This window comes from Tursiops truncatus, chromosome 6 (genome assembly GCF_011762595.2).
Source record: "Tursiops truncatus isolate mTurTru1 chromosome 6, mTurTru1.mat.Y, whole genome shotgun sequence".
NCBI lineage: Eukaryota > Metazoa > Chordata > Mammalia > Artiodactyla > Delphinidae > Tursiops > Tursiops truncatus.
This window is the reverse complement of record NC_047039.1, coordinates 54,119,186-54,144,592: the sequence shown is the minus strand read 5'-3', so window position 1 is coordinate 54,144,592 and position 25,407 is coordinate 54,119,186. Positions and strand designations below refer to the sequence as shown.

Sequence of the window (25,407 nt, the reverse complement as noted above, 5' to 3'; positions counted from 1 at the left end):
ACCATCTTGAGAAAGAAGAACAAAGTTGTTATCTCACTTTGTGATTTCAAACTACACTACAAAGCTACAGTAATCAAAACAGTATAGTACTGGAACAAAAACAGACACATAGATCAATGGAACCAAACAGCCCAGTAATAAACTCACACTCATATAGACAATTAATCTATGATGAAGGAACCAAAATATACAATGAGGCTAAGATAACCTCTTCAATAAAATGGTGTTGGGAAAACTGGACAGCTCCATGTAAAAGAATCAAACTAGACTACTCTCTCACACCATGCATGAAAATAAATTCAAAGTACATTAAAGACTTAAATATAAGATCTGAAACCATAAAACTTCTAGAAGAAAACTTAGGCAGTAAGTTATTTGACATGAGTCTTAGTAATATTTTTTTGGATATGTCTTCTCAGGCAAAGGAAACAAAAGCAAAAATAAACAAATGGGACCATATCAAACTAAAAAGCTTGTTGCACACTGAAGGAAATCATCAACAAAATAAAAATGCCACCTACTGAATGAAATAATATATTTGTAAATGATATATCTCATAAGGGGTTCAAATGCAAAATTTACAAGAACTTACACAACTCAACATAAATAAAACAAACAATCTGACTAAAAATGGGCAGAGTATGTGAGTAGACATTTTTCCAGAGAAGACATACAGATCGCCAACAAACGTATGAAAAGATGCTCAACATTGTTAATCATCAGAAAAATGCAAATTAAAACAACAATGAGATACCACCTCACACCTGTCAGATGACTATCATCAAAAAGACCACAAATATCATTATCATAATCATTTCATGGTGTATATAAGTCAAATCATTATGCTGATCACCTTAAACTCACACAGTGCTGTAAGCCAATATTTATAAAAAGAAAAAAGAAGTAGCAGGTGATAGTGCTTAGTAAAGCTTCTCAGATTTTGCTTTCCTTACTAAAACAAAACAAAACAAAACAAAAACAGACTAAGCAGGCCAAACCTTGGCTTCATTGCCCTTGCACCCACTCCATTCCTTGAACATAAATATAATGTCTAATATAGTGTAGGACCGAGGGGCCAAGAGCAAAATGATTCCACATAAGGATGGTAGAATGGAAAAATAGGAGCCAATTTCCACAGAATATTGTTAAACATCTTCAGTTGCCCTGGACTGCTCTCCTTCTCTTTGTGTGTGTGTATGTGTGTGTGTGCGTACGCATGCATGCATGCATGCATGCATGCATGCATATGCCAATGAGGGGAGAGGGAGAGGGAGAGGGAGAGGGAGAGGGAGAGAGAGGAGAGGGAAGATGCTATTTGCTTAAGCAACCATGAGCCAAATATTCTGTTGCTTGTATTTGAAAACATTCCAAATCAAAAAAGCTTTAATTCAGAAGAAACTGTGTGTCATAATTCCTCGACATTGAATGCTATCTCCAAATCTCCATTATTAAATGGAACCAAACTCTCATTTGATGCTATTATTTCTAAGTTATCATTACTACCCTATGCTTAGTTGTGTGACTTTATGACATATACTCAATCCACTATTTTCTCTTCTGTTGCTATTTCCTCTTCTGTTGCATTTGAGATATTATCTAATTGGCTTGGTGGGGAGAGTAAGTTATAATGATTATAAATGTATCTCCTGAGGCCTGTACAGATGCTTAATAAACATCAGTTTCCTTAGAGCAAAATGCCCCTGATAACCTCCTGTGAAGATAATGATAACTAAAATTTCCTTTATTCAGTATATGCAAAAGTGTTTTTATCAATTTCTAAACACATCATTTAATTCAAAAGTTTAACAGCATTTTTAGATGTTTTGATCCCTAAGTCATGTTTGTTAATAATTTATGTTCATGGGGTTTTTTAAAGTGAATTATCATGGAACCAAATAGAACAGCAGTAATTATTTGACCTTTATTCTAGTGGCAAATAAGTTTACTGAATTGCTTTAAAAAGTCTTAGAAAAATTAGGTATTTTAAACTTACCCACAAGTGAGGAAATATTTAATTTTTATTTTGTCATCTTTGTTGTTTTCCTCACTCTCATAACATTATTTTAGGCAAACATGTATACCTTTGAGGGAAAAATAAGAATGATTTTGAGACAAGCAATAATTTGGAGTGTCGGTAAATTAATATGTATTTTAAAATGTACACTTTTGGATTCAACTTGTTAATATTTTGTTAAGAACATTTGAATCTATGTTCATGAGATATATTGGTACGCAGTTTCCCTTTCTTGTAGTGTACATCTGATTTTGTTTAGGACAATGATGGCTTCAAATGTTGCATTAGCAAGTATTTCCTTTGCTTCTAATATCTGGCAGAGATTGTGTAGAAATAATTTATTTCTTAAATGATTGGTTCAGATACCTCAAAAAATAATACTATAGGACTAGAGGAAATTTTTAATGATGAGTGTACAGAAAAAGTAGAGAAAAATTAACTATAGCCCAAAGAGTTGAGTTATAAAAAGGTTAACAGTGCTTATAACATTATTATAATTATACTTACTATAACAAATTAATCATAATAATTATACCAAGATAAAGGATATTATTCTAGTACATCTGTTAAAATGAACTGGAGCATAAAATTTTCATGAATAACTTATTGGAAATAAAATAAGAATGTAAGTGTGAGGAAGAGAGTTACGTATTACCAGCACTTGAACTGAATAGGAGACCTACCTTAATGATACGGGGCAGTAAAGGAATCTGCATTCAGCGATTGAACATTATTTGTCAAATACATCCCTAATTATCACAATAATCTCATAAAGTTGTGTAATCAATCCCCTTATTTTACAAAGGATAATGTGCCTGAAGAGAACGAGAACTAACAAGTTGAGTTTCTTTCACCCCAGAACCCTGCTACCTCTACAAGATACCATGCTGATTCCCTGGATCAGTAGACAGACCTCCCTGGAAAGGTATCAGATGATAGGATTTGGGAATCTTCTGCTAATTTGTGATAAGCTTCTCCCTATGACAGCTTTAATACTAAAATTACCCTAGTATTAGAGATTAGAAGGCTGAATGAATGGGTAGATGAATGGATATAATAATATCACAAACAGCAGGCTTTCAAGAAGATCAAAAAATCTGTATCTCTTTTCTGTTCCCTGTCACTCATATGACCATTGAACTGGATCTTACGGGTCCTAAATTTGAATCCTAGGGAGAAAGCAATACAATTTAAACAAAAGGGCCATTCTCCAAGATGTTGTAAACCTGAGGAGCTATGGTTTTGTGTCTCCTCATATAAATGAGATTGGAACTTAAATTGGGTAGAGCTATTCTTCTCACTTCATCAGAGTTAGGATCCTGGCAGTACTGGCAGGAGGGCCTCTGCACATTAATGCTTCAGGTTCTGGGAGATCTGGGTGAAGTGAATCACATTCAGTTCTGCAGTGCATTAATGCGGGACTGTTCAGATGGATGTTAATGTTAGGCATTAGTACTAGCCTTGGAAGGTGATTTCATTAAGATTGCAAAATGTATATATTACTTCTAAAATATATGAAGAAAATATAACTTTATATTTTATAACTAATTTTAGCTTTTTTAAAGAGCTTCTACCCCATTCATTGGTAGCAGGTGTCAGAAAACTTGTGAAGACACTGAAATGGGCAAAAATGATTACTGTCCCATTGAGTGTACCCTTCCAAGTTATCTCTGCCTTTCATTGACTTTGAGCCATTTTAAATCTATGAAATCTGTAGAACACTAATAGGAATAAAATGTTTCTTGTCCATAAAAATACAAATTGTGTCTGGTGGAGACACACAAAAAATTACCCTAAGGACACTGATCACTGTTTTGTAAATCATTTCAGCCTTCCTGAAAGACGTTAATATGTATGTTTTTAAAATTCTCCTATGAACTGGTTGTAACATCTACTAGTTACCTCATTAATTAATGAATTAATAAAATCTTTGAAACGTAAGAAAATATTTTCTTTCCTTCCAATAGAATTATTTAGACTTTGTACTTTCTTTTGTGAAATGTTATTAATTAATGATTCAAGTTTTAAATAGATATAAGCACATCCAAGTTATCTATTCTCCTTGCATAAATTTTGGTAGTTTGTATCTTTCAAGAAATTGATCCACTTTATATAAGTTATCAAATATATGGGCATAGATGTGCTCATAATATTTCTTTGTTATCCTTTAATATCCACAAGTCAGTAATGATGACCTAATCTTTATTTCTGATATTCATAATTTGTGTTTTCTATTATTTCTTAGTTAGCCAAAGTAGAAATTTATTAATTTTATTGATCTTTTTAAAAAACTGGCTTTCTCACTTTTCTCTATTTTTTTCATTTTCAATTTTATTGATTTTTGCTGTTTTTATTTATTTTCCTTCTGCTTGCTTTATGTTTAAAGTGCTCTTATTGAATTTTTGTTTTATTACACATACATTCAGTGCTAAGTTTCCCCCAAGTACTGTTTTCACTATGTTTCACAAATTTTGATCAGTTTAATTTTTATTTTGATAAAATACTTTTAATTTCTCTTGAGATTTAACCCATAATTTATTTTGAAGTGTGACTTCATCTCTCTCTCCAGCTACCATTGTATCACTCTCCTTCCTCACAAGAGTCATCTCCATGCTTCTCCCAAGGGTTCAGTTGCCATTCTCTCTCAAAGGTAGCCAAATGGACCAATTTTTGTTACACAATAACCTTAATTGTTCCTGTTTGCAGATGACCTGATCTTATATATAGAAAACCTTGAAGACTTCAAAAAAATTACAATATCAGAATAAACTTATTCATTACAATGGTAGGATACAAAATGAACAAACAAAAATCAGCTATGTTTTTACACACTAACATGAAACTATCCAAAAAAGAAATTAGGAAAACAATCCCATTTAAAATTGCATCAAAAGAATAAAATACTCAGAAATAAACTTAACTAAGGAGGTGAAAGACTTCTATATTGAAAAGTACAAAATATTAATGAAAGAAATTAAGGAAGACACAAACAATGAAAATACATCATGTATTCATGGATTGGAAGTCATAATATTATTAAAATGTTCATACTACCCAAAGCAATCTACATGTTCAACAAAATTCCTATCAAAATCTCAGTCTTTTTTGCAGAAATAGAAAAAAAGCAATTCTAAAATTCAGATGGAATCATAAAAGACCCCTAAGTAGTCAAATCAATCTGAGAGAGAAGACGAAAGCTGGAGGCATCACACTTTCTAATTTAAAAATATATTGCAAAGCCACAGTACTTAAAATAGTGTGGTGCCAGCATAAAGACAGACATATAGACCAAAGGAACAGAACAGACAGCCCAGAAATAATTACTTACATATACAGTCAACTGTTCATCAAGGGTACCAAAAATACACAGTGGGCAAAGGGGAGTCTTTCAATAAATGGTGCTGGGAAAACTGGATAGGAATATGCAAAATTATGAAATTGGACTGATGCTTTACTATACACAAAGAAACAACTCAAAATGGATTAAAGACTTAAATGCAAGACCTGAAACTATAAGACTCCAGAGAACGAAGGGAAAAATCTCCTTGATATTGATCTTGACAATACTTTGATAGATATGACACCATAAGCACTGTCAACAAAAGCAAAAATAGACAAGTAGGACTATGTCAAACAATAAAAAAATTCTGCACAGCACAAGAAATAATCAAGAGTGAAAGACAACCTGCAGAATGAGAGAAAATACTTCAAAACCATATATTTGATAAGGGATCTATTTCCAAAATATATAGGGAAGTGCTATAAATCCATAGCAAAACAAACAACATTTAAAAATGGGCTGTGGACTCGAGTAGACATTTCTCCAGAGAAGACATACAAATGGCCAACAGGAATATGAAAACATGCTCACTGTCACTAATCATCAAGGAAATGCAAATCTAAACTACAATGATATACCACCTCACACCTTTCAGGATGGCAATTATGAAAAATGTTGGCAGGATGTGAAGAAATTGGAACATTTATACACTGTTGGTGGGAATGTAAAATGGTGCATCTGCTCTAGAAAGCAGTAAGAAAGTTCCTCAAAAATAATAAAAAGAAAAAAGGACCCACCACATGATCCAGCAGTTCCACATTTGGGTATTTATCCAAAATACAATATATGAAATCAGGATCTCAAAGAGATATTAGTGCTCCTATGTTCACTGCAGCACTATTCATAATAGCCAAAAACCTGAATGTCTATCAGTAGATGAATGTAAAAAGAAAATGTGTTATATATACACATAATGAAATATTATTCAAACTTAAAAGGAACGACATTCTGCAATATGCGACAATAGGGATGAATAAAGATATTATAAAAACAAAACTCAATACAAACAATATCTCATGAAAACAGTTGCAAAAAATCCACAACAAAATATTAGCAAATCAAATTCAACAATGAATCAAAAGAATTATACACCATGATTAGCTGGGATTTTTCCCATGTATGCAAGACTAGCTCAACATTCAAAAATTAACGTAACTAATCATATTAATAGGCTAAAGAAGAAAAAATAACACACGATCACACCAAAAGTTACAGAATAGCATTTGACAAAAATCTATCACACATTCATAATAAACATTCTCAGTAAACTAGAGCTCAGGGAAACTTTCTTTAATGATAAAGAATATTTACAAAAATCCTACAGTCCTAATATCATAGTTAATAATGATAAGCTCAAGTCTTTCCTAATCAGATCAGGAACAGGCAAGGAAAGTCTTTCTGTCACTATTGTTTTTCAACATCATCCTGGAAGCCTTAGCTAATGCAATAAGACAGAAGGGGAAATAAAAGGTATAGAGATTAACAAGGAAAAAATAAAACTATGTTCACAGATCATACGATTGTTTATGTAGAATATCCAAAAGAATCAGTAAAGAAATTCCTGTAATTAGTAAGTTATTATAGCAAGATTGCAGCACATGAGGTTAATACACAAAATTAAATACATATGTGTGTATATGTACATGTGTATACTTGGAGTATGCAAATAGGTAAAATAAGGCAAATTGTTAATACCTGGAAAAAATTTTTTAATGTGGGAATAAAATACACAACAAATATTTAACTGGAACTTTAGACTGGATTCAGTTGAGGAGAGAACATTAGTAAATTACATATAGAACAAAGGAAGGCACTTATAACATTGTACAGAAAGACAAAATTATAAAAGTAGTAAAATATCTGGATGTAATATGGAAAGGTTGAATATTCTAAGAAGTAGTCCAGAAAAAAAAAAGAGAATATAGAGTATAAAAGAAAACCATTTTGGAAAAGATTATTTTTGAAAACTTTTTTGAATTGTGGAAACACATAGGTTTGCAGATAAAAAAATGTACTTCAAATACCAAACGAGTTTAATACATACATTCAAACCAAGACATATTATAGTATAATTGAGTAACAGGAAAGCTAAAGTGGTACTCTTAAAAGCTATCAACGGTTCAGACATAGTACAGACTACCTTCAAATGAACAATTATACAGGGAAGAGTTTTCTCACTGGAAATATAATTTCTCTATGATATTGAAAAATATGTATGAATGCTGAGGAATAATAACTCTAAACTAGGATTTTACATAGTCAAATTACCATATGAGTGAAGACAGATGAATAAAATTTTATATATAAAAGCTGAAATACATTACCACTCACTAATCTCAGTTTAAACACATATTATGCAATATAGTTCATCATGATGTCAACTGAAGAAAAAAGAAAGGCTTGGGAATAAATAAAAGCCGTAGAAACTTAAAAAATCTATTTTAAATTTATTTAACTATTTACTATATGATAATAATATTCACATATTTTGTGTTAGAGAGATATATAATACCATCTAAAAGAATAGCAATTTGGAGCAATGTTCAATGGGGAGTTCAAGAACATTAAAAAAAATCTGGGCAAAAGAAGGGTATTAATGCTAAATAACTAACTTTTTGAAGTTAGAGTATATTTTCTAACAAAATCTAAGGAGGAGCACTAAAACAATGAAATGATAAACATATAATCTATAGTTTATGAATCAAGAAAGGGAAACAAGAGAAATTAAAATTTTATCTAATGAAAGGCAGAGAGGGAATACGTCAAGAATCAAAGTTGAGGGAAGGTACACAGCAAAAGAAACCATAAACAAAATGAAAAGACAACCCTCAGAATGGGAGAAAATATTTGCAGACGAAGCAAGTGACAAGGTATTAATCTCAAAAATCTACAAACAGGTCATGCAGCTCAATATCAAAAAAACAAACAACCCAATCAAAAAATGGGTGGAAGACTTAAACAGACATTCCTCCAAAGAAGACATACAGATAGCCAACAAACACGAAAAGATGCTCAACATCGCTAATTATTAGAGAAATGCAAATCAAAACTACAATGAGGTATCACCTCACACCAGTGAGAATGGGCATCAACAGAAAATCTACAAACAACAAATGCTGGAGAGAGTGTGGAGAAAAGGGAACCCTCTTGCACTGTTGGTGGGAATGTAAATTGATACAGCCACTATGGAGAACAGTATGGAGGTTCCTTAAAAAACTAAAAATAGAATTACCATATGACCCAGCAATCCTACTACTGGGCATATACCTAGAAAAAACCATAATTCAAAAAGATGCATTCACCCCAATGTTCATTGCAGCACTATTTACAATAGCCAGGTCATGGAAGCAACCTAAATGTCCATCAACAGAGGAACGGATAAAGAAGATGTGGTACGTATATACAATGGAATGTTACTCAGCCATAAAAAGAAACGAAATTGTGTCATTTGCAGAGATGTGGATGGACCTAGACACTGTCATACAGTGTGAAATAAGTCAGAAAAAATATTGTATATTAACACACATATGTGGAAACTAGAAGAATGGTATAGATGATCTTATTTGCAAAGCAGAAATAGAGACACAGATGTAGAGAACAAATGTATGGATACCAAAGTGGAAGAGGGGGGTGAGATGAATTGGGAGATTGGAATTGACAAATATACGTTACTATGTATAAAGTAGATAACTAATGAGAACCTAGTGTATACAGTAGGTTCGGAGGGAACTCGGTGCTATTTGGTGACCTAAATGGGAAGGAAAACCAAATAGAGGGGATATATGTATACATATGGCTGATTCACTTTGCTGTACAGCAGAAACTGACACAGCAGTGTAAAGCAACCATACTCCAATTAAAAAAAAAAGACAAAGGTAAAGAAACATTCAAAAATTTAAAAAGTAAACATGGATCAAAAATGTAAAAGTTAACAAAGTTATATGGTGCTTGTAATGATACACCAAAACCAAAATCATGTGGAAACATATTACTGAGTAAAATTAATGAACTAAAAAATTGAAGGACAGGGGAAACTGAATAAAATTTCAAATTTAGCCAGAGCAAACCATATATATAATACAACCCCAATCAAAATCATAGCTCTGTCTGTGTGTGTGTTCATAGATTTGTGAAGGATTGGGGAGGTGCTAAAAGCTGATTCTTAAATTCATTTGTAAACTCTAAGGGTAAAAGTGCCACAGGGATTTGAAGTAGCGCAACACTATACAACTTACACCACCAGATACCAAGACCTATTATAAAATATATTAATCAGGAAGTGTAGTGTTTGCATTGCCCTGGGATATACAAACTCACCAGCAGAATATCATAGAGATTTCCAAAATCTACCCATACATAAATGTTCACCTAATTATGACAACACTAAAGTAGAGAAATGAGTTATGTTTCAATAAACTGCCTGTGTCAAATGGATATTCAAATGGAAAAAAAGAAAACTGTCTTGATCCGTACTCCCATTTTAAGTGAAAATAAATTCAAGAAGAAGGGAAAATGCAAATATGAAAGTTAAAACAGCAGAGCAGGTTAGAGGAAAACATAGCAATGCATATTGATACCTTGGATTTGGCAAATATTTCCTTACTATCACACAAAAGATATTATCATTAACTTAAAATTACCTCTGTAACTATATTAACACTAAAAATGTCTATTTATCAAGAGAAACAGCATTGAGTAAAGTCAACCCATAGGGTGATTGAAGATATTTGCAAATGCAACAAATGTCACTATTGAGAATATAAGTAAGAAACTCAAAATTGGTAAGTAATTGAACAGACATTTTGCAAAAGAGGATATCTAGTCACTGAATATATGAAAATAAACCAAACTTCATTCTTCATCAAGAAAATGCAAATATTCATGATGACACTGTTAATGTCAACCAGTGAGGATAAAGTGAAAGAGATAATACCAAGTTTGGTGAGAATATGGACAAACAAGAGTCCTCTGCTGAACTAATGCATAGCTCATGACTCAGCTTTCATTCATGCATATATAAACAAAAATGTGTACTTTTCTTTACCAGTGCACATGCACAAAAATGCTCATAGAAGCATGATTCATAATTACTAAAATCTGGAAACTACTGAAATGCATCATCAAGGGAATAAATTGTGGCATTTCACATAATGGAATAATCTACAGCAATAACAATCTAAATTTACATGACAATATGCATTCTCTTAGTTTGGGCTGACCACAGACTGTTAGTGGCTTAAACAACAAAACCTGATTTTCTAATATGTCTGGAAGTTGAAAAGTCCAGGATCAAGGTTTTCTCAGGATTCAGTTTCTGGTGAGAGTGCTCTTCTTGCTCTGTTGTGTCCTCTCATGGTGGAGAGAGCAAAAGCTCTCTGGTTTCTTGTTTTAGAGGAACACTAATTCGATAGAAAAAGAGCCCGACCCTTTTGACCTCATTTAATCTTAATTACCTCCTAAGGCCCTATTTTCAAATGTAGTCATTTTATGGGTTAAGGTTTCCACATATGAATTTTTGGGAGGACACATTCAGTCTATAACATGGACACATCTCACAAACATACTACTAAGTAACAGAAACCAAACACAAATAACATTTGCTACATGCTTCTATTAACATAAAATGAAAAATATGGAAAGAGAAATCTATGCTGTTAGCAGTTAAGATAAGTGGTTGCCCTTGAGGAAGAGGCTGGTATTAACTGGAAGGGAGCATGAGCTATGTTTCTACAGCTGGTAACATCAGGTGTCTTAAACTGGGTCCTGACTGCTCAGGTGTGTTTGATTAGTGAAAAATTCATCAAAGTATACAGCTGTATGTTCATTTTCTGTTATGTATTTACTTCAATAAAATGTTCATAAAACTTATTTCAGCTTTTGGTGACATACATCCATGCACTTTATCTCATTCTTAAACAAGGTACATAGATGGCTGCTATTACATAAATACAACAGTGCTTGTAAAATATAAAAGAATGTTTAAGTTTGAGACCAAATAGAATTTTAATATCAGAATATAAGTTAGAAGTTATAAGTACACATAAACTTGAAGTTAACCATGAAAACAACAGTAATAAGGCAAACTATATAAAAAAACAACTAGTCCTTGAATATTGTCAATGATAGAGTTCTCAGATATAAAAATCAAGAAGTGGCAAAATTACAAGGAGAAGCGAGAAATTCAGGGCTATAGTGGGAGATGTTAACATGTCCCTATCAGAACAGAGATTCTGCTGGCCAAAAAAAAGAAAAAAAAAATCAATGTATTAGAAATTTGAGCAAGAAAATTAGCTTTTTCAAATTAAAAAAATGGCTACAAAGAACTCTGCAAGGAAGAAGTGGAGAACATCATTTGCAAATAAAAATTCAGTTGCCACTTGTTACCCGGAGGACATTGGTTCCAAGGCACTTGGGGACACCAAGATCCGTAGATTCTCAAGTCCCTTACATAAAATGGCATAGTGCAGTCGGCACTATATATCCATGTGTTCTGCACCCACAGAGTCAACCAACAGTGGATTGAATTCATCAGAAAAAGTAAGGTTTATATGACAACATGGTGGCCACTGACTTACCAAGTAAAGATTATGTATTACTGAACTAATTACACTTTCTTCTTAAAGTGTGTTAAATTTTGTCATTACAGTTTCAAGTGACTTTTCCATTAAATCCAAAGGAATTTGTCAAAATTGGCAGCCTGGATTAGAAATCTATATCTAATCTATCAGAGCTAAATTATTTTAAGTGTCAAGTGTAAATCTTTATTGGGCTGATAAACTTATTCCTCTGTGTGACCATTAATTTTCTCTACAACTTCATCTATTTTAGGGTGTGTTCCACTCCATCAGATTACAAATTTCCCAACTTGATTATTAATCACATTTAGGCTTTGCTCACCTAAAAATTTAATCCAGCTTTACATTCTTTATGTAGAGAAGCTATTATAATCACCTTTCTATCTCTGAAGGAAAAATACTTTTTTCCCCCTCACATCAGAGAGCATATTGGCCATAAAAAAGCTTATTCCTGTATCATGTATTCTTTAAAAAATACATCACCTGTTAAATAATTGTACAATTTTTTCTAATCATATCAATGAACAATGGGTCTATTAGATAATAAAATAGGTTACTCCCCATATAAGATACTTTCTTGACTTTATACAGGTATAATGATTGGACAATTAGAGAGAACTATTAAATTCTATAATCTCGTCGTGGAACCAAAGAAATTATCTTAACAGCCAAACACGTTACATAATAATAAGTGAACAGCCAAATTATTTGGCTAAATTTATTAAATTACAAATTGTACCTTTAATTCTTGGCCCGCTGAAGACTGAAAAATAATTATATAACACTCTTCATAATACTATTAATAAGATAATGCTTGCTTGAAATACTAAATGTTGATTTAATGCTAAAGAGGCTAAATGTTGAAAGAGTAATACCAAATAGTTTTTAAGTGTGGGAAAATATTACATTCATTAAGGGAACAAGGGGAAAAAAATATATGTTATAGAAAAGTTTCTTTGGAAAAACTCTAAAAAATAAAATGCTAAATAGAACTACTGTATGGAGACTAAGACCAGATAATTGTCTTGAGAGGGAGAAAATTTCTCCTACAAACATATTTATAAATATTTGGTTATGAAGAGTAAGAACTTTTGTTTTTTCCTCTTTTAAAAATCAGTTAAAATAATTTTCAGATCATTTCAAAGGTCACAAATTGTAACATATGTAAAAGTTAATAGTGTTTAAAATTTTAACATTTGATAGAAAAGATTCATCAATAAATTTATGAATCTTTAGTCAAAAATATATTGTATAAAATGTATAAATTTGATATTTGTGTTGACTGGATAAAGGTGAGTATTTGAAATGAGAAAATTATTAATGCAGTGCAATATTAAAAAGGTAGACTCGGGGCTTCCCTGGGGGCGCAGTGGTTTAGAGTCCGCCTGCCGATGCAGGGGACACAGGTTCGTGCCCCGGTCCGGGAAGATCCCACATGCCGTGGAGCGGCTGGGCCTGTGAGCCATGGCCGCTGAGCCTGCGCGTCCGGAGCCTGTTGTTCCACAACGGGAGAGGCCACAACAGTGAGAGGCCCGCGTACCGCAAAAGAAACAAACAAAACAAAACAAAAAAAACCAAAACAAACAAAAAAGGTAGACCCTATGCAATATGCTTCTTACTTGGTAAATTTCATTTATCATAGCCATAAATACTTCACAAATACACTTACATATAAGTGCATTTGTGAAAGTATTTTTCCCCCCAAAAATTTAAAAAATTTTAAAAAATTTCCCAAAAATTAAAAAAATTTAAAAACTCACAATTATTTTTGTTTCAAGAATGAGTTTAGCATTGTATCTCAAGAAATGTAATTATTATTTCTACTAAATAAACACACACATAGACACACATGTCATATGTGCCAAGTAGTATGCCACATGGCTCAGCTATGCATATCATGGTTTCATTCATAATTTTAACATGATAGTGTTATACATATCCTATGTGTATATATATTATTGAGGTGTAATGGACAAAGAGTTATATTTTTATCTTAAGCAGTGGTAAGTGCCTACGTAATACCTAAATCTAAAATACAAAGCACTAAAATTATAAACATGTTGTCTAGAGACAGAGAGATAAATGCCAAAAGAAGTGGCTAAAAGTCTACCTCTGGGAAATAGTCATGTAGGGAGGAAAGCAAGAGCAATGGAAAGACTTACGTAAGAATTTGTGTAATTCTGGTACAAATATAAGTTAAATTGAAGAAACATAAGGATACATAAATCTACATCAATTTTGAAATGTATCTTCTTTACTTTGTGTTAGCAAAAACTTCATAATAGCTAACATGGGGAAACAGCTCTTCTATTACTTTAGTTTCCTTCCATAGATACCATAAGTTGTTTGATTTCTTTTGCAAGTTTGATTTTTCCCTATGTTGCCTTTTTTCTTTTTTTAACGTCAGCAGTTTGTTAACTATATACTGATCAGATTGTGGAGACTTGCTCTTGTTAGCTAAAAAAGAAATGTGACAAATTTGATGAATTGAATTTTAATAGAAGCCAGTCAATATAGCAGACCAAGCCATTACATAATACACATAATCTGTCCCACAAATGAAATCTACTCTTCCCAAGTAAGCAAGATCTGTGCAATGAACCTGCAGACACTGCAGAAAAAGGGTCTGATATTCTTTACCAGCCTTGTTTTGCTTCTGACAAATTAGTTCTGCCTTTCTTTTGCTTCAGCAGCTGAGGGACATTCCTTCTGAGTACATTTTTTTCCCAGATTTGTTTAGTATATCTATTCAGACTATATTCAGCTTGGGCTAATTTGAAAGTCTCCCTTTTTCTATGAGATGGTTTTGTATCTTTCTTAGAGATTTAACTGACACTCAGCAAAGATTTCAAACATTTTTAAAACTGGGATGTTACTAACTGAACTTTATGGGACCATCAATATGTTACAATCCTTTCTTTTTCTCAGCTGGCTATCAATGTTGATTCACCCTTCACCATTTTAACACAAATTTCACATCATATTTCAATATAAAGATATAATATTTAAAATAAATAACTTCTCATGCCAGGCTTTATTTCAGTGGCTTTTCTCTGTGTGAATTTAATCTTCCCTGTGCATTTTCTTTCTTTTGTGGGAATATTTCTGAGTGACATTTTAAGTGATCTCAAGCAAAACTCAAAACTGTCAGTTCAGTCCTCTCAGTCTCAGAGAAAACTAAGTTCATTAATTTTGGAAGTACACATTTTTTAATTCAGATTAAAAACAGAATGAAATCTTGCCATTTGTGACAATACAAATAGAACTTGAGGGCATTATGCTAAGTGACACAAGTCAAACAACACTGTACAATCTCTCTTAAATGGAGAATCTTAAAAATAAAACAAAGCAAAAAACTAAGCTCAGCGATACAGAGAAGAGATTGGTGGTTGCCAGATACGGGGCATGGGGAGTTGGGTGGGAGAAATGAGTGAACTACTTTAAAAAAATTTTTTTTAGTTTAAATAAATTGAATAATTTAAAAAAGTGTACCTGAGATGTCTAAATTCTTGGTTCAAGTCCATCCAACTGAGAAAGTTTATCAGGAGCTGATTTGGCTGCACTGGACCCCAAATCCCTCCCTTTGTCTTGTGGTCCAATTATAGTTTTACACTGAACAGTATCCAAAAAAAAGTACACACATCACAGTTTTGATGTGGCCACTGCTCGTTTAATTAAATTAAATCTAATAAACATATTCATTTTCTACCTCCTCACATTTTTATTCTTTCCTGTAACATAAACACTTTGAAAACATCTTGTGTATCACAAGAAAAAGCATGGAGAATTTTTTTAAATGTCCTCATTTATTTTAGGTTGATAAAGTCTATTTGCTTCATCATTTTTTAAATCACAAAATTCATCAGGAATAAAGAAACTTGAGAATAGTCATTTCTACGTCAATGGTATACTATCATGAATATCTGGAATGAGAAATAATTTACATGATGTTTTGTAGAACTGTACTTTAACACTGAAAGCATTTCTGTCCTCAAACTGTGCTCACTGAGATAATCTGAAATGTGACAAAGGAAATCTCACTTCAGGAATGTAAAAGAATCCAAAATATTTGGAAATTTATCTTAAGACATATTGGACTTTTTAAAAGTGCATCCCACTTAAAGGCAATCATGTTGATGTTGAGACATAGTGTGTGCTAAGGTAAATAATACTGACAAACAGGTGTGTATAATTAAAGCTCCACTAGAAATACCAAGAAACCTGTGAGCATTGAGGAAGAAGAAAGAAAACTCAACAACTCAAGTGCAATTTTAATTAAATCATTAAAATCGTTCTATTTATGCCATAGCTAATAGCAGCTTTACACTGAAAAAACAACACATGAAATTCTGCAGTCCGTATCACCAATATTATATATAGATTAAGTCTAATTACAACATCTGTAATGAATATGCATTTAAGTGTTTCCTTTTAAGATAAAAACAAATTCGATATAATGTTTTCTTACTGTCTTTCAAAGAGCCATTCCAACTATAAATATCAGGTATTCTGAGACATCACCGCTGGACTCCTCAAAATTTTTGTAATGTAGTGCATATAATCAAATGGGAAACAATTATCAACTCTATTAATCCATGTAAAAACCAGGTAACCTCATATGAAAGAGGCTCTGTAAAATCTCAGTTGGATGAGGCAAATTATACCTTTTACTTTGCCTAAGTCCTCACCATAAATCTTGCCTTTGAATTATCAAGAGCCCTTATAAAATAGTAGATCAAATTTACCACCCAGAGCCTCAGGAATGCTGTGATTAGTATAGATAGAGGGAGATTGTGTCCAGTCCAGGAGAGAACAAAATAGAGAGAATGTTATATTTGAGTGAAGGAGGTGATAAAAAAAAGGGTGTTTCAGATCCTTCTTTGAAACAAATTAGTAAAAGTTGGCCACATTTTACTAAAGATCACATTCTAATCAATCAGGTTACACACAGTTCCCTTGGGGAGGACGAGTTAACATAAAGACTCAACAGAAATTTCCTTGCATGTTATAATAAGGTTAGAATATGGGCAGAAATCAATAGTTCTTCCAACCCTGAACACACTTTTCTACTATTTCTGTCATATTAGACTATTTGTATAAAAATATTAGTTGATATTAGGAGAGCAAAGTATTTAATCAAAGTTTCTGTCTCAATGCTTCAATTCTCCTCTGCTCCTACTTCTGCAATCTCCACTGGACTTTAAGAACACCAGTTACTTTTAATACATTTTTTTTCTGGCAGGAAGTCAGATTACATATTTTAGTAATGGCTGAGAACAATAAGGCACTGGAACAACAGCACAGGGGTCACAGGGAGAATAAGAGACTGAGAGCTAGCATTTGACCTAAATCTTACAAATAAATATGAAAGAATCTGTCTACGGTAACAAAACATCAAAGGTTTATAAGAGCAGTCTTATATACAGAACAACAAATTGTACAGCAGAAACTAACACAAGATTGTAAAGCAATTTTACTCCAATAAAAAAAAAGAAGAAAAAAAAAGAAAAAATACTGCTTCCCTTGCAAACAGATTCCCGACCAGATTGGGAGACAAGACTCAGAGAAGGCCGCAGGGAGGGGAGTGGAGAGCTCATTGTATGTGAAAAAGGAGGATGAGATGGGGAGAGGGGTCTTTTCCCAGCATAAGTTTATAGGCAAGGGCTGGGGTCAGCCATGCATGGGTTGAGAGTGTTTGCCTGCCCTGCCCCCCTGGTGCCTCGCTCTTGGCTTCAGCCTGGAGAGGGTTTCACAGTGGGGACCAGGGGTCAGCTGGGCCAACTGGCCAGAGAGATGTGAAACTTAGATTTCTGAAAAAAATTCTTTTCTACTCTTTAAGATTTTGACCATGCTTGCATTTCTACCAAATTTGATTTTCTTGTGTGTGTGTGCATGTGTAAGAGACTCTTATTCTAGCATTTGAGTATTTCCCCCAAATTCCAAACTGTGAACTTTTAATTCTACTGTGTTACATCTGAAACATAAAAGGAAATAAAATGTTGTTACCACTATCTTCCATTTCTTTAAAATAATTTCTCATCTTTCAAATTATATGTAGCTGTCAAATGTATTACAAATGCTGAATAAGGAAAAAAAGTTCTGAGTTTTGTCCTCTTTGGCCTTCATAGCTACTTACATACACATTTTTATAAATTTTAATAATTTAACGTTTATAAACCCAAACCCAGACTGTTTGAGGCTTAGCAGTTGACAAGCTGTCCTAACAAGAGGCTAAGCAAACTGAAAATCAACCACTCTTACATTCTTAAGAGAAGTGAGGACACAGAGCAAACCACTGCCTAAAATTTGGAAACACAGGCAATTACAGAAAATCACAACACGGAAGAAACATGCCGATAACCAATGACTGGTAGGGAAATGAGAACTGTAATTGACAAATTCCTGGAGGCTCAGCGGGGACTGACTACACTGAGTGTTAAAAAATTCAGAGGGACCCAGTGATCGGGAGCTCTCCACACTTTTGAAGCTTTAACTAGGTTCTCTCAGTGAATATCTGACAAAAATCCCTTTGTGTTTCCAGCACAGGGAGAGGAAAGGGAACTATTTTGAAATACACCAGGGCATTCCGTTCCTCTTAATAAGGTCGGCCTTCAGGAGAAACTAATTAACCAGATCTTAATCAGGGGGGTATTATCAGAGACTAATTGACCTGGGGTAAGAGAAATATCCAGCTCTAGGAGGCTACCCAATTTCAGCGCACTCTAGCCATCCTGTCCCACTAAGGAGGGGAAAAAAACCTGACTAGCACATGTGTAGCTTACAGTACAGAGACAGAGACTCACTAAAAGACTGAGACCCAATCATAGGATTAGAGAACACTTCCACTCCCCCAATACCTCATCACCATATTACTAAAGGTCTAACTGGAGCAGTTCCTTTCACCTGGTACATCATGTCCAGCTATTAACAATTACAAGGAATATCAAAAAACAAACCAACCCCCCCCCCCCACAAAAACAATACAATTTGAGGAGACAGGGCAAGCAACAGAACTAGACATAGCAGAGATGTTAGGATTATAAGACCAGGAATTTAAAACAACCATGATTAATAGGCTAAAGGCTCTAATGGATAAAGTAAGCAGAGAGATGTAAATCCTAAGAAAAAAATAAAAAGAAATGTAGCGATCAAAAATACTGTAAAGATGTAACAAATGAAGAATGCCTTGGCCTGGGCTTAGTAGAGTGGTTGCAACTAAGGAAAGAATCCCTGGCCTTGAGCATTTCATCATAGAAACCTCCAAAACTGAAAAAAAAAAAAAAAAAGGGTCAAAAAAATAACAGAATATCCACTACAAGTAAGACAACCACAAAAGGTATATGTCAGATGCAAAACCAAAGATCCAGGAAGCTTAGAGAATGCCAAACAGGAAAAATGTCAAAAATACTCTACCTAGGCATATCAGTTTCAAAATACTGGAAAACAAATAAAGAAAAAATCCTGAAAGAAGATGGAAGTGAAAACAAAACAAAACCTTATCTATAGAGAAACAAAGAATTACATCCCACATTTCTAGAGAAAAAAATGCAAGCAAGTAGAGAATGGAGCGAAATATTTAAATAGTTCAGAGGAAAAAATCAAAAACAACAAAAAAACCCACAAAATTATGTACCCTGAGAAATTATCCTTCAAAAATAAAGAATAAAACACTTGTCAGACAAACGAAAATTGAGAAAATTTGTGGCAACTAGACCTGCCTTGCAAGAAATGTTAAAAAAATTTTTTTTTACAACAAAGGAAAATGACATCAGTGAGACATAGATATATATAAATAAAGGAATAGCACTGGAGAATAAGCAAATGTAAAATACAAACTTTTTTTCTTCTTACTTTTTCTAACAGAAAACAGTTTGTTCGGGCTTCCTTGGTTGGCGCAGTGGTTGAGAGTCCGCTTGCCGATGCAGAGGACGCGGGTTCGTGCCCCGGTCCGGGAGGATCCCACATGCCGCAGAGCGGCTGGGCCTGTGAGCCATGGCTGCTGAGCCTGCGCGTCTAGAGCCTGTGCTCCGCAATGGGAGAGGCCACAACAGTGAGAGGCCCATGTACCGCAAAAAAAAAGTTTGTTCAAAATAATAGTAACAATGTATTAAATTATGCATGAATATATATTTATATATTATTACACAAGTATATATAATTGAAATGAATGACAGCAATGATATGGGAAGAAGGAATTAGGATTATTTTGTTATAAAAATGTGCTTGTACTACTGGTGAAGTAGTATAGTGTTATTTGAAGGTGGACTTGGATTAGATGTTAATGTATATTGTATATGCTAGGGCAACCACTTAAAAAAAGGAGGAAAAAAAGTATAACATATATGCTAAGAAAGGAGTGAATATGGAATCATATTAAATGCTCAGTTAAAACCACAAAAGGCAGAAAAAAATTGGAAGACAAATATAGGAAAGAAGAACAAGGGCAACAAATAGCAAACTAACAAATATTGTAGATATGCATCCAACTACCTTAATAATTTCTTTGAACATCAGTGATCTAAATGCACAAAGATAGAGATTGTTAAGAGTGGATCAAAAAAGAAACCTAAATATATTTCATTTACAAGAAAACCACTATTAACAATAAATACATGTATAGATTAAAAGTAAATGGATGGATAAAGATGTACCTTGTTAACACTAATCGAAAGGAAGTGGGAGTAGCTATATCAGTTTCAAATAGAACAAACTTCAAAGAAAGGAAAGTCAACAGGGAAAAAGAGGGGCATTTTATAATGAGAAAGGGATCAAATAACCAAAAACATGTTACAACCTTTGAAGTTTATGTGCCTAAAAGGTAAGTGTCAAAATATGTGAAGCCAAAACTGGACACATAGAACTGCAGGAAGGAACAGATGAATCCACTATTACAGTAGAGACTTTAACTCCCCTCTTGGAAATAAATGGACAGATTCAGTGGGCAAAATATCAGTAAAGACATAGCTGAACTCGACAACACCATTAATCAACTGGATATAATAAACATTTATAGACTACTTCATCCAACAATAGCAGAATACATATTATTCTCAAGTTCATACAGAACATTTACTAAGATAGATGCCATTCTGGACATACAGAGAAAATCTCAAACTACTTCAAGACTAAACAACACACTCTTAAATAACACATAGGTCAAAGAAGAAATATCAAGAGATTAAATAGATTTTAGCTAAATAAAAATAAAAACACAACTTATCAAAATTTGTAGAATGCAGTGAAAGCAGTTCATAGAGGGAAATTTATAACACTGAGCACATATTATTAGATAAGAAGTATCTTCCACCTTAGAACGAAAAGAGAAGTGCAGATTAAATCCAAAGTAAGCACAAGAAAAAAATAATAAAAATTAGAAATGAATGTCTTCCAATCTTTTTCTGCCTTTTGTGGTTTTTACTGAAAACTTTATCCAGCAGCATTAGACAAAAATCAAAAGCAGGTTCACTGGAAAGGTCAGTATAGTATATAAGCCTTTAGACAGACTAATGAAGAAAAAAGAAGATACAAATTACTAATATCATAAATAAAGAACAGGACAACACTACAGATGCTATGGTAATTAAAAATACATTAAAGGAAAACTATGAACAACTCTATGCTGAAAATTTTGATAACTTAGAATGAACCAATTCCTTGCAAGACATAATTTGCCAAAACTTACACATGAAGAAATAGACAACGTTAATGGGTATATATCTATTAAAGATATTGAATCAATAACAGCCTTCTAAAACAGAAAGTACCAGGTCCAGATGGCTTCACTGGTTAATTAAAAAAATATATAAGGAAGAAATTATATCATCTCTACAATCTCTTTCAGAAGATAGAAGCAGAGAGAATACTTCTTATCCCATTTAATGAAGGCAGCATTACTCTAATACTAAAAGCAGACAAGACATTACAAGAAAACTAAGTAAAGACTAATACTGCTCATGAACATAGATGCAAAAACCCTCAAAAAATCTTAGCAAATAAAATCCAACCATGCATAAAAAGAATTATACATTATGACTAAGTGGGATTTATTCCATATATGCAAGGCTGGTTCAGTATTTGAAAATCAATTAATACAATTCATAACATCAAAAAGCTAAAGGAGAAAAAGTATATGACCATATCAATAAATGCAGAAAAAGCATGTGATAAAACCCAGTACCCATTCATAATACAAATTCTCAATAAACTAAAAACAGAGGGGAACTTTCTCAATTTGATAATTTATCCACAAAAACCCTACAGCTAAGATCATACTTAACGGTGAGAAATTCAAAGTTTTCCCACTAAGATCAGGTACAGCATAGATGTCTCCTCTCACCACTCCTTTTCAACATTGTACTGGAAGAGCTTGCTAATATAATAAGGCAAGAAAAAGAAGGAAAAGGTATAAAGATTTAGAAGGAATACATAAAACTGTCTTTATGTGCAGATGACATGATTGTCTACGTAGAAAATCCAAGAGCAGTTAGTGAGGAGGGAGGGATGAATATGTGGAACACAGATGATTTTTAGAACAGTGAAAATACTCTGCGTGATACTATAATGATGGATATGACATTAAACTTTTCTCCAAACTTATATAATGTATACATCTGGAGTGAACCCTAAGGTAAACTGTGGACTTGGGGTGATTATAGTGTGTCAAGGTAGGTTCATCAATTTTATCAAATGTACCACTCTAGTAGGGGATGTTAACAATGGGGAAGCTATGCATGCATGGGGGCAGGGAATATATGACAAATCTCTGTACCTCCCTCTTAGTTTTGTTGTAAACCTAAAATTGCTATAAATATATACATATAAAACAAAAAATAAAAACAATAAGTCACACGAATGAATATGAAGAAAGCAGACACAGGCCAAAATAACTATGCTTATTATTTTCACAAATAAAAAACAGAGTACCAAGAATTCTGTCAGAAAAAAATTTTAACTGTTCAAAAAATAAGTTGGGGATATTATAGAGATTAAAAAGTACTGAAATTGCAAACCTAGTGGGTAGATTAATGCCAGATTAGATACCACTAAATGAAAAAAATTGTAAAACTGATTATGGTTTTAAAGAAAATATCCACAATACATAAACAAAAGAAGGAAAATACAGGAAAGAATATAGAAGACCTATTTAATAGCATGAAAAGCTCTAACTGACATGTTCTTGGTGTTCCTGATGGAGATGAGAGTGAGAATTAGGCAGAAGCAAAATTCAAATGGGATAACGGCTGAAAGGTTTTCAAAAATATTAATAAAATACACTTCCTGTCACAGAGGAAGTCTGACAATATGACAATTGCTAAAAATAAAAGCCAAAGACCACAATCTGAAAGGAAGGGGTTCAGTGATAGGCTCAGGGAGGAACTTGAAAAGAATATCAATAAAGTGATAGTTGGCTTCTCAAAAGAAAGAATGGACACCAGAACACTATAGAATTACATTACCTTTGCTTCAAGAGTTTAAAGATAAAATGAAGCCTAGATAAAGACATTTTCAGGCAAACTAAATAAAGAAAACTCACCAGCAACAGACCTGCTCTAAAGATAATGGAAAATACTATCCTTCACTCAGAAAGAAATGTAACCTGGAACAAAGATTGAAGATAAAGAATATATATGATTAATAGAAAGTTTTCACATAGTTGTAAATTTAATAAAAATACTGACTGTATAAAACAGTAATAAAAATACTTGTGTAGACAGATACATCAGAAATACACCTACACGTGGAAAAGAACACCTACTGAACGCTGAGAGAAGACCTCAGACCTCCCAAAAGGCAAGAAACTCCCCACGTTTTTTCCAAAAGAAAAAAGAATAAACAGAGACAAAAGGATAGGGACGGGATCTGCACCAGTGGAAGGGAGGTGTGAAGGAGGAAAAATTTACATACACTAGGAAGCCCCTTCACGGCAGAGACCGTGGGTGGCGGAGGCGGGAAGCTTCAGGGCCGCGGAGGAGAGCGCAGCAACAGGGGTGCGGAGAGATTCCCGCACAGAGGATAGTGGCGACCCGCACTACCAGCCCCAGAGATGTTTGCTCACCCGCCGAGGTGGGCGGGGCTGGGAGCTGAGGCTTGGGCTTTGGTTGGATAAGTAGGGAGAGGACTGGCCGCGTGAACAAAGCCTGAAGGGGTTAGTGCACCACAGCTAGCCGGGAGGGAGTCTGGGAAAAGGTCTGGAACTGCCAAAGAGACAAGAGACTTTTTCTTCCCTCTTTGTTTTCTGGTGCTCAAGGAAAGGGGATTAAGAGCACTGCTTAAAGGAGCTCCAGAGACGGGCGCAAGCCGCGGCTAAAAGCGCGGACCCCAGAGACGGGCATGAATCGCTAAGGCTGCTGCTGCCGCCACCAAGAAGCCTGTGTACGAGCACAGGTCACTCTCCACACCTCCTCCGCCGGGAGCCTGTGCAGCCCGCCACTGCCAGGGTCCCGGGATACAGGAACAACTTCCCCGGGAGAACGCACGACGCGCCTCAGGCTGGTGCAACTTCCGCTGGCCTCTGCAGCCACAGGCTAGCCTGACATCCGCACCCCTCCCTCCACCCGGCCTGAGTGAGCCAGAGCCCCCGAGTCAGCTGCTCCTTTAACCCCGTCCTGTCTGAGCGCAGAACAGACGCCCTCAGGCGACCTACACGCAGAGGTGGAGCCAAATCCAAAGCTGAGCCCTGGGAGCTGTGAGAATAAAGAAGAGAAAGTGATATCTCTCCCAGCAGCCTCAGGAGCAGCGGATTAAATCTCCACAATCAACCTGATGTACCCTGCATCTGTGGAATACATGAAAAGACAATGAATCCCAAATTGAGGAGGTGGACTTTGAGAGCAAGATTTATTATTTTTTCCTCTTTTTGTGAGTGTGTATGTGTATGCTTCTGTGTGAGATTTTGTCTGTATAGCTTTGCTTCCACTTTGTTTGCACATGAAGCAACTGACAAAGGATTCATCTCCAAAATTTACAAGCAGCTCATGCAGCTCAATAACAAAAAAACAAACAACCCAATCCAAAAATGGGCAGAAGACCTAAATAGACATTTCTCCAAAGAAGATATACAGATTGCCAACAAACACATGAAAGAATGCTCAACATCATTAATCATTTGAGAAATGCAAATCAAAACTACAATGAGATATCATCTCACACCAGTCAGAATGGACATCATCAAAAAATCTAGAAACAATAAATGCTGGAGAGGGCGTGGAGAAAAGGGAACCCTCTTGCACTGTTGGTAGGAATGTAAATTGGTACAGCCACTATGGAGAACAGTATGGAAGTTCCTTAAAAAAACTAAAAATAGAACTACCATACGACCCAGCAATCCCACTACTGGGCATATACCCTGAGAAAACCATAATTCAAAAAGAGTCATGTACCAAAATGTTCATTGCAGCTCTATTTACAATAGCCAGGAGATGGAAACAACCTAAGTGTCCATCATCGGATGAATGGATAAAGAAGATGTGGCACATATA

General features: G+C 34.2%; 1 long non-coding RNA gene across 1 annotated transcript in view; it reads right to left on the bottom strand.

Annotated features, from left to right (window-relative positions):
• LOC141278972 (uncharacterized) overlaps window positions 1–23,948 on the bottom strand; it is an 88,010-nt gene extending 64,062 nt beyond the window's left edge. Inside the window, exon 1 of the long non-coding RNA XR_012332499.1 lies at window positions 23,834–23,948. This is a non-coding gene — a long non-coding RNA (uncharacterized lncRNA). The remainder of the gene's footprint in view (window positions 1–23,833) is intronic.
• Window positions 23,949–25,407: the final 1,459 nt, after the last annotated feature.